Genomic DNA, 12,335 nt, shown 5'->3' on the forward strand with positions numbered 1-12,335 from the left:
GAATCAAGTAGTACCTGCACCAACGCAGCTACTCATTGATGCATTTGCAATACCAATGTATCCTCTGCTGAACTCAGGAAATGCGCAAACCTACACTAAGGCAGGTAGGGGTTCAGTGATAGACCCTCGTGAGGTAATACTAGCGGTGGTTCCGGAGAGGAAACGGTGAGAAGTCGTTTTAGTGGGTGCAAGTCCCACACATTTTTAATGCTTTTTCCCCTATACAAAAAAAAAAAAAAAAAAAAAAAAACACACACACACACACATTTCGCCCGGCTTCAGTATCAAGGTACCAAACGGCAACTCATTTTGCCTATGGATATAGCTGAACAGATCCAAAGCTCCAAAATTCGAATAGGATGGTCAATCTGCCGACTGCGTGCTAAAGTTTAACCACGGCGATGCTATAGGTGCCTTAGCTTTGGCCACATTGCATCAAGATGCAGAAGCAAGCATGACGCCACGAAGCTTTGCTTTAACTGCGGAGGAGAAAATCATGCGTCAAAAGATTGCAAGTTGACCGCCGTTTGCATTCTCTGCAAAAGATCTGGGGAACAAAACACGGCACACAGCACTCTAAGCAAGCTGTGTCCGCGATACATCGAGGCTGTTAGAACCCACACAAATTAAGTTTCTACAACTTAATATAAACCACTGCCGTGCAGCCCAGGACCTCCTGGCAAAAACAGTGGGGGAAATGAGTATTGATATCGCTATTCTGAGCGATACCTACTCATCAAAACACGAAGGTGTCTGGCATCAGAGCAGCGACGGTGGAGCTGCTATCTGGAGCTGTGGCAGGCACCCAATCCAGCTGACTCACAGGATGACACACAGATGGTTCCAGTGGCCAGAGCAAATAATGTGTACATATATAGCTGCTATCTGCCTCCCAGGGTACAAATCCAAGAGTTCCAGGCTGTCCTTGAAGACATCATACAAGACGCACAGGACAAATCCCCCATCATAATTGCGGGTGACTTTAATGCATGGAGCACAGATTGGGGTAGCAAAAGAAACAATTCGCGAGGACTCATTCTTGCGGATACGCTTGCGCACTTAAATGCTTGTCTGTTGAATAACGGATCGAAGAGCACATATAGCATGGGAGGCCGGGAGTCAATCATCGATCTGACCTTTGCTAGTCCCGAACTTGCCCGAAATGCTGCTTGGCATGTCTCTGACACCTACACGCATAGCGACCACCACGCTGTTATAACGGAAATACGAGCAAGAGCAGCCATAAGGAGACCTCAACCAGCCCGTCATGTTGGCTATAAGGCTGACACAATGGACAGAGCAACACTTCTGTCCACTGTGCAGACCATTAGAGCAACGGGTGATGCAAACAACTGCGCACAAGATATTGCTGACTGCATCAAAACGGCATGCGAAGCGTCAATGGCGAGACTATTCAGTGGCGGAAGCAGACGAAGTCCTGTCCCATGGTGGAATGGAGATTGCCAAAGCTGCGCTGCTGCTGCACTGCTAAACGGAGGCTGCAAAGATCAAGAGGGAGTCCTATGTTCAACGACAACCTGGCAGATTTTAGGACTAAGAGGAAAACTCTGCGAAACGCGATCAAAGGGAGCAAATCACGATGTTTCCAGGAGCTCTGCGATGCAGCGGATGCTGAACCTTTCGGCGCAGCCTACAGAATGGTAATGGGTAAACTCTTCAAGCAGCCAATGCCTACTTGCGCTTCAAAACTGAAGTCAATTGTGAAGCACCTATTCCCGCAGCAACCACCGCTTAACACACCATTCAATCTGTCAGGCACCGATGATGCCGTAGTCCAAACCACTTTGAGCGAAGTGCTGGAAATAGCAGCCAAAATCAAACCAGGAAAAGCACCAGGTCCCGATGGCATCCCAAACGCTGCCCTCAAAGCAATTATTGCCGCACACCCTGACGTCTTTGTAGACATGTTCAACAAGTGTCTGATGGAACGCACGATACCAAATAGGTGGAAAACAAAAGCTGGTTCTCATCCCAAACCCGGAAAGGAGCTGGAGGATCCATCCTCCTATCGCCCGTTATGCATGCTGGAAAGCACGGGCAAGATACTGGAGAAAATAATCTGCAATCGCCTGGAGAGAGAAATCGAGAGCCGCCGCGGCCTCTCTGAGCACCAATACGGATTCCGCAAGCATCGAAGTACAACGGACGCTATTGGCCAGCTCGTAGACACAGCAAGCCGCAGCACCTAGGCGCAGGAGCCGACCAGACGCTATACTGGTCAAATGCAAAACTCAGATGACTATGCTAAAGTCCTTGCCTCTGTGCAGACCAGCAACGAGCTGCAGTACAAGGAGAACGTATGCGCTGTACGGCGTACTGCTGCAGGGAAGTTCTTTTCCAAATGAGTAAGACTGCTGACGATGCCACAAACAAGCTACACGAAGCTGTACAAAAAGCGCTGGGGAGACAGCTGAGGTAAAGGTGATCTCGGAGAAGGTACGTGTTGAGATTAGAGATCTCCTGAATGGGCAACAGCTGACGATGTCACACTGGAGGTGCTCAAACATATCGAGGGCGATTTACCTGCAGAGTCGGCGCCAAAACTACGTAAAGGCTACCGTGGCACACATATAGCATCGATGTTTCTCCCACAGGCATTTGCAAACTCATTGCTAACGATGAGAGTAGTTCGTATAGGGTGGGCAGTGCAGCATACGCAGCCTGATCGATCCACGTAGATGCTACAAGTGTCTTGAATTCGGACACACGGCTGCCCGATGCAGAAGCAAACATGACGCATCTAAAAGCTGCTTCAACTGCGGTGGAGAGGGCTATCTATCCAAGGATTGCAAGGAAAATGCGTGCTGTATACTCTGCACTAGAACTGGAGCTCATAAAGCGGGACACCACACACTTAGCAAGGGCTGCCCGTTCTACACGAAGGCAATAACGAAAATAAAAAATTAAGTTTCTGCAGCTTAATTTAAACCACTGTAGACAAGCACAGGATTTGCTAACGCAGACAGTGCGCGAGAAGGCCATCGATGTAGCCACCTTGTGTGAGCCATACAAACCGAAGCAGGATGGAAGCTGGCTACAAAATCACAGTGCTGGAGCAGCAATCTGGAGCTGTGCTGATCCGCTATTCCAATTAAGAGAGCAGAGCACGTCTAGGGGCTTTGTGCGAGCTATATGTAATGGAATCTGCATTTATAGCTGCTATATTGCACCAAGCATCCCGATCGCGGAATACGCCGAAATCCTCTATGGAATTGTAGTTGACGCGAGATCACGGTCGCCAGTAATCATTGCTGGAGACTTTAATGCGTGGGCCACCGAATGGGGTAGTACCCGTACCAACGCAAGGTAGGCTACTCATTGATGCATTTGCAATACTCAATGTATCTCTGCTGAACTCAGGAAATGCGCAAACCTACACTAAGGCAGGTAGGGTTCAGTGATAGACCTCACGTTTGCTAGCGCATGCTTAGCTCGAAATGCCAGGTGGGCTGTGTCTAACCTGTATACGCATAGCGACCACCAAGCAGTACTGTACACCATCGGATCTAGCATGCATAGGACGAGCAGCCGAGCTTCACTAGTTGGGCCCACGAGACGCTGAACGAAGAAGCCCTCCTCATTATGATGGAAGCACACACATTCAGCCCAGCCAGGATGCTGATGAATATGCGAATAACACCGCTTTGGCAATCAAGCGTGCATGTTACGCCTCGATGCTGCAGAAGAGGAAAGGTGGAAACGGACGGAAACCGGTCCATTGGTGGAGCACAGATATTGCGGATGCCCGGAGACAGTGCTTGGCTGCGAGACGTCTTCAACAATGTTCAAGGTTAAGACCCAACTTTATGCGCCTGCTGCAAGACTACCGAGAGAAGCGTCCTGTACTCAAAAAGGCGATCAAAAGCGGTAAATCCACATGCTGGAAAACCTATGCGCTGAAGCAGATGAACAACCATTCGGGACGGCCTATAAGGTGGTAATGGGTAAGCTGGCAAGACGTCCAATGCCCATGGAACCGGATCAGCTGGTAGCCATCGTCTCAACCCTATTTCCGGAGCACCCACACACCAACCTCACGGCGGGTACCATGCAAACAGCACCGAGATATACAGACAGAGCTGAAATACTGGAGGCAGCGGCACGCATACATGGCAACAAAGCGCCAGGCCCAGACGGAGTACCCTCCAAGGAAGTCAAGGTTATTGCATCAAGCCACCCAACGCTCTTTGCAAACCTCTTTAATGTTTGCATACAACAGCGGACAGTACCGAGGAGATGGAAGCTGCAACGGTTGGTGCTTCTCCCAAAGGGGGTAATGTCGATGACCCGTCTGCTTACAGACCCTTATGCATGTTAGATGTCGTCGGGAAGCTGTTTGAACGCATCATCTGCAACAGGTTGGAAGATGAATTAGAAGCAAGGAGAGGCATCTCTGACTGCCAGTATGGATTCCGGAAGAAGCGAAGCACAATCGATGAGGGAGAACGTTGGAAAGGTGGTAAAAAGCAGTACTGCCTCATCACAACACTGGATGTGCGCAATGCTTTCAACTCGGCAAGCTGGCCATCCATTGTAACAGCCTTGCACGAACTCAGGATCTCCGAGTACATCGTGAACTTGATATGCAGCTACTTCAGCGACCGAACTTTGCTGTTCGACACCTCCAACGGACGAATGCAGAACAGAATCACAGGTGGCGTCCCCCAAGGCTCAGTGCTGGGACCAACACTGTGGAACGTCATGTATGACGCGGTGCTCCGGCTGCCAATGCCACCTGGCACCCGCATCATCGGTTTCGCGGATGACATAGCCATCGTCACAGTGGCAAAGGAGCTAAAACACGTGGAAACTAACACAAACAGGGCAATTGCTGAGGTCATAGATTGGCTAGAGAGCAATTCCCCTTCCATTGCGGCCCACAAAACGGAAGCTGTGCTAATAAGTAGCAGGAAGGCTATTGAAACCGCTACCATAGAAGTTGCTGGTTGCACAATAGCATCGAAACCGGCGATCAAGTATCTTGGAGTGCAGCTTGACCATAGGTTGACCTTTAAGCATCACTTGGAGTACACGGCGAAGAAAGCGGCAAAAGCGACGACTGCGTTAAGTGGCATAATGGCAAAAATCGGAGGGCCACGACAGCGAAGCCGGTAGCTCATTGCCAATGTAGTGCGATCAATAATACTATATGCAGCACCAGTATGGGCACCAGCAATGGCAGTCACGGCGTACAGCAGATCCTGTAAGGCAGCATATCGCACCTGTGTTTTGAGAGTACTTAGTGCCTTTCGCACGGTTTCCGACGACGCAGCTCTGGTGCTAGCTGGGATGGTCCCACTGGATCTACTTGCCGAGGAGACCAGATGCAATGGAGATCCAGCTTCTAAAAGGAATGTGACGATGGCGAGATGGCAGGAGAGATGGAGAGCTGCTACCAACGGCAGCTGGACCAAACGTATTGTCCCGGACATACGGCCGTGGGTGAGTAGGAAGTACGGACAAACTGACTTTTACTTGACCCATCTGCTGACAGGACATGGGTGTTTTAAATCCTATCTATATAGGTTTAATCACGAGACGAACCCGTTTTGCACACACTGTGCAGGGGTTACTGAAGACGCAGAGCATGTCCTTTTTGTCTGTCCTAGATTTTCTGCTGAACGGGAAGAGCTAAGCCTAATTATTGGGAGGAATTTTATAGTCACCGACTTTATAGATATCCTACTTAGCTCGCAAAACAATTGGGTCGCTGTAACCCACATGGCTGCAGATATCATGAAATCGTTGCGTCGCGCTGAAAGACAGCGCAACTCGAATTCAAACTCTAGATGAGACTCTAGAAGAGGCCTTCATGCCATCTCCCCCTCGTGAGGTAATACTTAGCGGTGGTTCCGCGAGAGGGAAACGGAGAGTAGGGGTCGTTTTAGTGGGTGCAAGTCCCACACTTTTCAGCTTTTAATGCTTTTTTCCCCTATACAAAAAAAAAAAAAAAAAACACACATATTACAAGTGAGTGCTTTCCAAGTGAGGTTGTGTTTTCCTTCGCTGTCCTGCGTCTGCGACTGTGAATCCGATTTCCACACCTGAAACCAAGAGAAGTATTGCTCAGTGAAGTTCTGCGTTGCGCTGGTACGTACTCTGCATGATATCTGGTTCCACAGAGGTCCCGCCGAGCTGCCACAGGGCGCAGTCTGCCACGTCTCGCTCAGGGGTGGGGAAAGTTGTCCCTTTTGGCGCCATCCACTTGCTAGTGTTAGTGCAATTTGGTAAACCACTTTCACTCAATTCCATAATTTGCTGCGGCTGGTGCTCACTCGAATCAGCTGATCGCACAGTGTTGCCTACCGCGCACAGAGTTGCCGGATCGCTGCTGCTCGACCAAGTGCTGCCAGACCGCTGAGATCGATCAACCTGCGCGCCAGTTTCGATTTGGCCAATCTTAGTGCTGCCAGATCGGCCAAATGGATAAAAGCTGCGCGCAAACTTCAAAAATAGCGTAGACATTTGCGAAAAAAAAGATAGATAATCTGGACATTTCTTCTGCCAACGCCCATATTATCTTTGCTTTTGACCAAAGCTTCCGCGCCAAATCTGAAAGCAATAAAAGATACCGCAAATATTGCTTGTTGGTATATTGACGCTGATTCTCAAACAGTGAGAATCTCTTCTGCGGCTAAACTGCTGAACAGGACAGAAAAGAATCTGAATTAAAGGGCTAAAGGTCGCATAACTAACCATTCCCATCTCAGCCGCGAAGGCGGGCCCCAAATTCTGGGCTCTGGGGGACCGAGAAGGGGCGGTATAACTCCCATCAGTGAAGCTTGGGGTAAATTCCAGGCCAACGAGGGAAATTCTTTCTTTTCTGTTCCTGTTACGGTATCTATTGGCATTGATTTCCGACACAGGAGTGATTGGTAGAAAATGGAAGACCGCGATCCCTTTAAAAAGAACTTTGCGTTGGCTCGTACCCCACCAATGGTCAGCGCGATAGTTGCAAGCTGTTTAGATGCTTCGGAGTCAGGCGCCGCTAGGCCCACGCCCCGAACAGTATCATCTGCTGCAGGAACAGTGGACACGGAGACTCCCAAGAGACTGAGGGACCCCGATAGCCCATCCAACACGGCAAGAAACACGCCACCAAAGAAGACAAAAATTAATTGCAAAGAAGTTGAAGAAATGGGCTCGATATTGGAAGAGCTCATATACACTTATGGCGAGAAGCAACCAGCTACTAGACACATTAATCTAGCTACGAAAAGCATGCTGTATAGATTAAGAGAGCCGCATGGATCAGTCCTCACCCAAATAACGGACATCTCAGCGCAGTTAGCTGAGGCTTTAGAGCTTTTAGCCTGGCTGAGACAGAAATCCTCCTCGAGTGATGTTGTCCAGCACGTAGCGGTCGAGAGAACTGTAGTCGGAATACCGAACTGCAAGGCTGCAACACAGACTTCGCCAAAGGCATCCAACCATGTTGACAATGTTCCCCGCATCTCCCGGTTCAACTCGAAGCGGGCTCAATCAGGAGACACTCAGGTAGCATCTGCAAAGAAACCAGTACAGAAGCACGCGAACGCCGGCAAACTAACACCAAAGAAGAGCCAACAGAAGATCCAACAGAAGAATCCACCGGAGAAGCAACAGACCACAAAGCCTCTAGAGGAAACTAGGCTCGTATGCAGACATACTAAAGATGATGAATGCGGAGCCCACGCTACAATGCTTAAAAGATAAGGTACAGGGCATCAGGAAATCTGCAAACGGAGAAATGATTCTCAGAATGCAGAAACAGTCGGACCCTGCCACTGAGCAACTACAAACTGCCCTAAAGGCAGTGCTTTTAGACAAAGCCGCAGTCAAAGCAGTCTACGACACTGTAACCGTTGAAGTGCTCAACATTGATGAGACAACATCTGCAGATGAGGTCCTGTCAGCTCTCTTTGCATCGTTCGAAGGAGACATCCCAATTGAGGTGGCACCGGCAATGAGGACAACATACGGCGGCAAACAGATAGCGACAATAGCGATACATCCAAGCCTCGCTACCAACCTGCTCAATCAAAACAAAGTACGCATAGGATGGAGCCTGTGCCAAGTGCGGCTTAAAATTGAGCCCATCAGATGCTTCCGTTGCATGGGATTTGGCCACACGTCCACCCGTTGCAAAAGTCAGTACTCAGTTTCGAAAGAAACGTGCTTCAAATTTGGCAACACCGGGCACACAGCAAAGATGTGCACAAATACGCCCAAGTGTCTCCTCTGCGATAGACAAGAATCTGGTGTTAGCCAAGTTGGGCATTCGGTACTGAGCAGATCATGCCCACAATTCAAGAAGGCACTTAAAGAGATGAAAAATGGTTAAGTTATTACAATTAAATCTTAACCATTGCAGAGCAGCCCAGGATCTGCTCTCTCAATCAGTGAAGGAATTCAAAATCGATGCAGCAATACTCAGCGAGCCTTATGTGCCAAAAGATTCTGGAGTGTGGATCCAAAGCACAGACGGCGGCGCAGCAATATGGAGCTGTGGGACCCTGCCGAAGCAGCTTACCCAACGATATCCCAGAAAGGGTTTCGTCAGGGCTAGATATGACGACGTGTTCATATACAGCTGCTATATAGCACCAAGCATATCCCTCGATGAATACACGGCCATAATCGATGACATCGCTCAAGACGCACGTGGTAAGTCGCCCATTATAATAGCAGGCGACTTCAATGCCTGGGCCACGGACTGGGGAAGCAGCAGAACATCACCGAGAGGATCCATTCTTCTAGACACCTTCGCGTCTCTGAACATCTGCTTAATGAACATCGGAACGAAAAACACTTACAGCAAAGCGGGCAAAGAGTCTATCATCGATTTGACTTTTGCCAGTCCAGAAATTGCTCGAAATATCAAATGGCATGTCTCAGACATGTATACGCACAGCGATCATTTTGCATTAATAACAGATTATACCACAGCAAGAAGCAGTCAGACACGTACCTCAAGCATTCGGTCTGGGTACAAAACTGACTCCCTGAACCTCGATACACTTCTTTCCGGTGTACAAGGATTCAGAGTTGATGGCAGCGCCAACAGTTCTGCAGATGTGCCAGCAGATTTCATCTCCGCCGCATGCGATGCATCCATGACGAAAGCTCGTAAAGGCAGCAACCCACATAGCCCCGTTGCCTGGTGGAACGACGAAATCGCCCAAGCACGCAGAGACTGCCATGCGGCAAGGCGCATGTTCCAGCGACACAGAACCTCGCCTGCATTTGAGTTACTCACTCGATCCTACAAAGAGAAGAGGAGAAGTTTCAAGAATGCCGTCAAGCGCAGTAAAGCGCGTCACTTCCAAGAGCTCTGCGATGCCGCTGACGCAAAACCGTTCGGACTAGCGTACAAACTTGTCATGGGCAAGCTAACTCGACAACCAGCGCCCACAAGTGCAACACAGCTCAGAAGAGTTGTCAGCGTTCTCTTCCCGCAGCAGCCACTAACCGAGTTCCCGCTGCAGTATGCGGCACATTCAGGCAACGAAGACATGGTGCTCACCAATGCGGAGGAAGTCCTTAATCTAGCTGCAGGAATAAAGACTGCCAAAGCTACAGGCCCGGACGGAATTCCGAATATAGTAATCAAGCACATCATCGCGGCGCGACCAGATATATTCGTTGAACTCTACAACAAGTGCATTTTGAGGGCACGGTGCCTCGCAGATGGAAAACTCAAAGGAGCAAAACTCTTCAAGCAGCCAATGCCCACTTGCGCTTCAAAACTGAAGTCAATTGTGAAGCACCTGTTCCCGCAGCAACCACCGCTTAACACACCATTCAATCTGTCAGGTCCCGATGGCATCCCAAACGCTGCCCTCAAAGCAATTATTGCCGCACACCCTGACGTCTTTGTAGACATGTTTAACAAGTGTCTGATGGAACGCACGATACCAAATAGGTGGAAAAAACAAAAGCTGGTTCTCATCCCCAAACCCGGAAAGGAGCTGGAGGATCCATCCTCCTATCGCCCGTTATGCATGCTGATAGCACGGGCAAGATACTGGAGAAAATAATCTGCAATCGCCTGAGAGAGAAATCGAGAACCGCCGCGGCCTCTCTGAGCACCAATACGGATTCCGCAAGCATCGAAGTACAACGGACGCTATTGGCCAGCTCGTAGACACAGCAAGCCGGGCTATCGAAGGAGGGCACAGAAGCAATATTGCCTGGTATGCACTCTAGACGTTAAAATGCATTTAATTCGGCAAATTGAGCATCATCCTGCATACATTGGAAAGACTCGGAATCTCGCCATACCTCATACAGCTGATCCGAAGCTACTTTAATAGCCGTGTCCTTCTGTATGACACAGATGATGGTGAGCAGCAATACCTAATATCTGGTGGAGTCCCCCAAGGCTCAGTTCTTGCATCACCCTACCGGAGGGATGCACGCTCATTGGTTTCGCTGATGACATTGCACTGATCACAGTTCGCAATCTGCTAATTGATACCGCCGATAGCTGCAGCGTTGCCGTCGATGCCATCATCACCTGGTTAACAAGCCACGGCCTCTCTCTCGCTGAACATAAAACGGAAGCCGTCCTTATAATCAGCAGGAAAAAACCGCAAAATCCCTCAATTCGCATAGGCGCTACAACGATCGTGACCCGACCAGCCATTAAATACCTGGGAATAATGATCGACCATAGGCTAAAGCTCAAGGATCATCTCCAGTATGCCAGTCTCAAAGCAGCCAATGCCACAAACGCCATAGGCAGGATGATGGCAAACACCAGAGGCCCAAAGCAACAAAGCAGGAAGCTCGTAGCGGAGTGGTCACCTCAATCCTGCTGTATGGATCATCAATCTGGGCTCCAGCGATGAGCGTACCCACATACAGCCGTGACTGCAAGCCGTGTACAGGCGATGCGCTCTACGAGTCGCTTGCGCCTTCCGAACTGTCTCAGAAGCAGCATCCCTAGTAGTTGTTGGAATGATCCCTTTGGATCTCTTGGCAGCGGAACGATGCAGTGGAACAACAGAAAATAGGGACCAACGGGCAAACACCTTAACGCAGTGGCAAGCCAGATGGGTAAACTCTACAGATGGAAGCTGGACGAGGCGTCTCATAAGGGACATCAGGCCCTGGATTCAACGTCGACATGGTCAGGTAGATTTCTATATCTGCCAGCTTCTAACAGGCCACGGCTGTTTTAGAGCCTACCTGTACCGCTTCAAACACACGGAAAGCCCATACTGCGATCATTGTCGAGTCGTTGGCAACGCCGAACACGCCTTCTTCTGTCACCGGACAACATAGTCGACCATATGCTGCAAACAGAAGAGAACTGGAATGCCGTACGGCTGATGGCATCAACCATAATGAAGGAGCTGCGTCGCCGAGAGAGAAGCAGGACCTCAGAAGAATTCTAGGAGCTTATCAAGGCTGCTATTCGCCCCACGAAGTAGAACTTCATTGGCAATCCCGTGGGAGCGAACAAATGCCTACTCTTCTGTTCTTTTTCTTCTTCCTTCTCTTTTTAATCTATTACTGTTTTATTTATATATTTCTTGCTCTGTTCATACTATCTTGCCCTATAAAAAAAAAAAAAAAAAAAAAAAACACACACACACACATGAACAACCATTCGGCCCATAAGGTGGTAATGGGTAAGCTGGCAAGACGTCCAATGCCCATGGAACCGGATCAGCTGGTAGCCATCGTCTCAACCCTATTTCCGGAGCACCCACACACCAACCTTACGGCGGGTACCATGCAAACAGCATGGCAACAAAGCGCCAGGCCCAGACGGAGTACCCTCCAAGGAAGTCAAGGTTATTGCATCAAGCCACCCAACGCTCTTTGCAAACCTCTTTAATGTTTGCATACAACAGCGGACAGTACCGAGGATATGGAAGCTGCAACGGTTGGTGCTTCTCCCAAAGGGGGTAATGTCGATGACCCGTCTGCTTACAGACCCTTATGCATGTTAGATGTCGTCGGGAAGCTGTTTGAACGCATCATCTGCAACAGGTTGGAAGATGAGTTAGAAGCAAGGAGAGGCATCTCTGACTGGCAGTATGGATCCCGGAAGAAGCGAAGCACAATCGATGCCATCAATGCAGTGGTGGAGATAGCTAGTAAAGCCATAGAGGGAGAACGTTGGAAAGGTGGTAAAAAGCAGTACTGCCTCATCACAACACTGGATGTGCGCAATGCTTTCAACTCGGCAAGCTGGCCATCCATTGTAACAGCCTTGCACGAACTCAGGATCTCCGAGTACATCGTGAACTTGATATGCAGCTACTTCAGGGACCAAACTTTGCTGTTCGACACCTCCAACGGACGAATGCAGCACAGAATCA

This window comes from Drosophila innubila, chromosome 4 (genome assembly GCF_004354385.1).
Source record: "Drosophila innubila isolate TH190305 chromosome 4, UK_Dinn_1.0, whole genome shotgun sequence".
Taxonomy (NCBI): Eukaryota; Metazoa; Arthropoda; class Insecta; order Diptera; family Drosophilidae; genus Drosophila; species Drosophila innubila.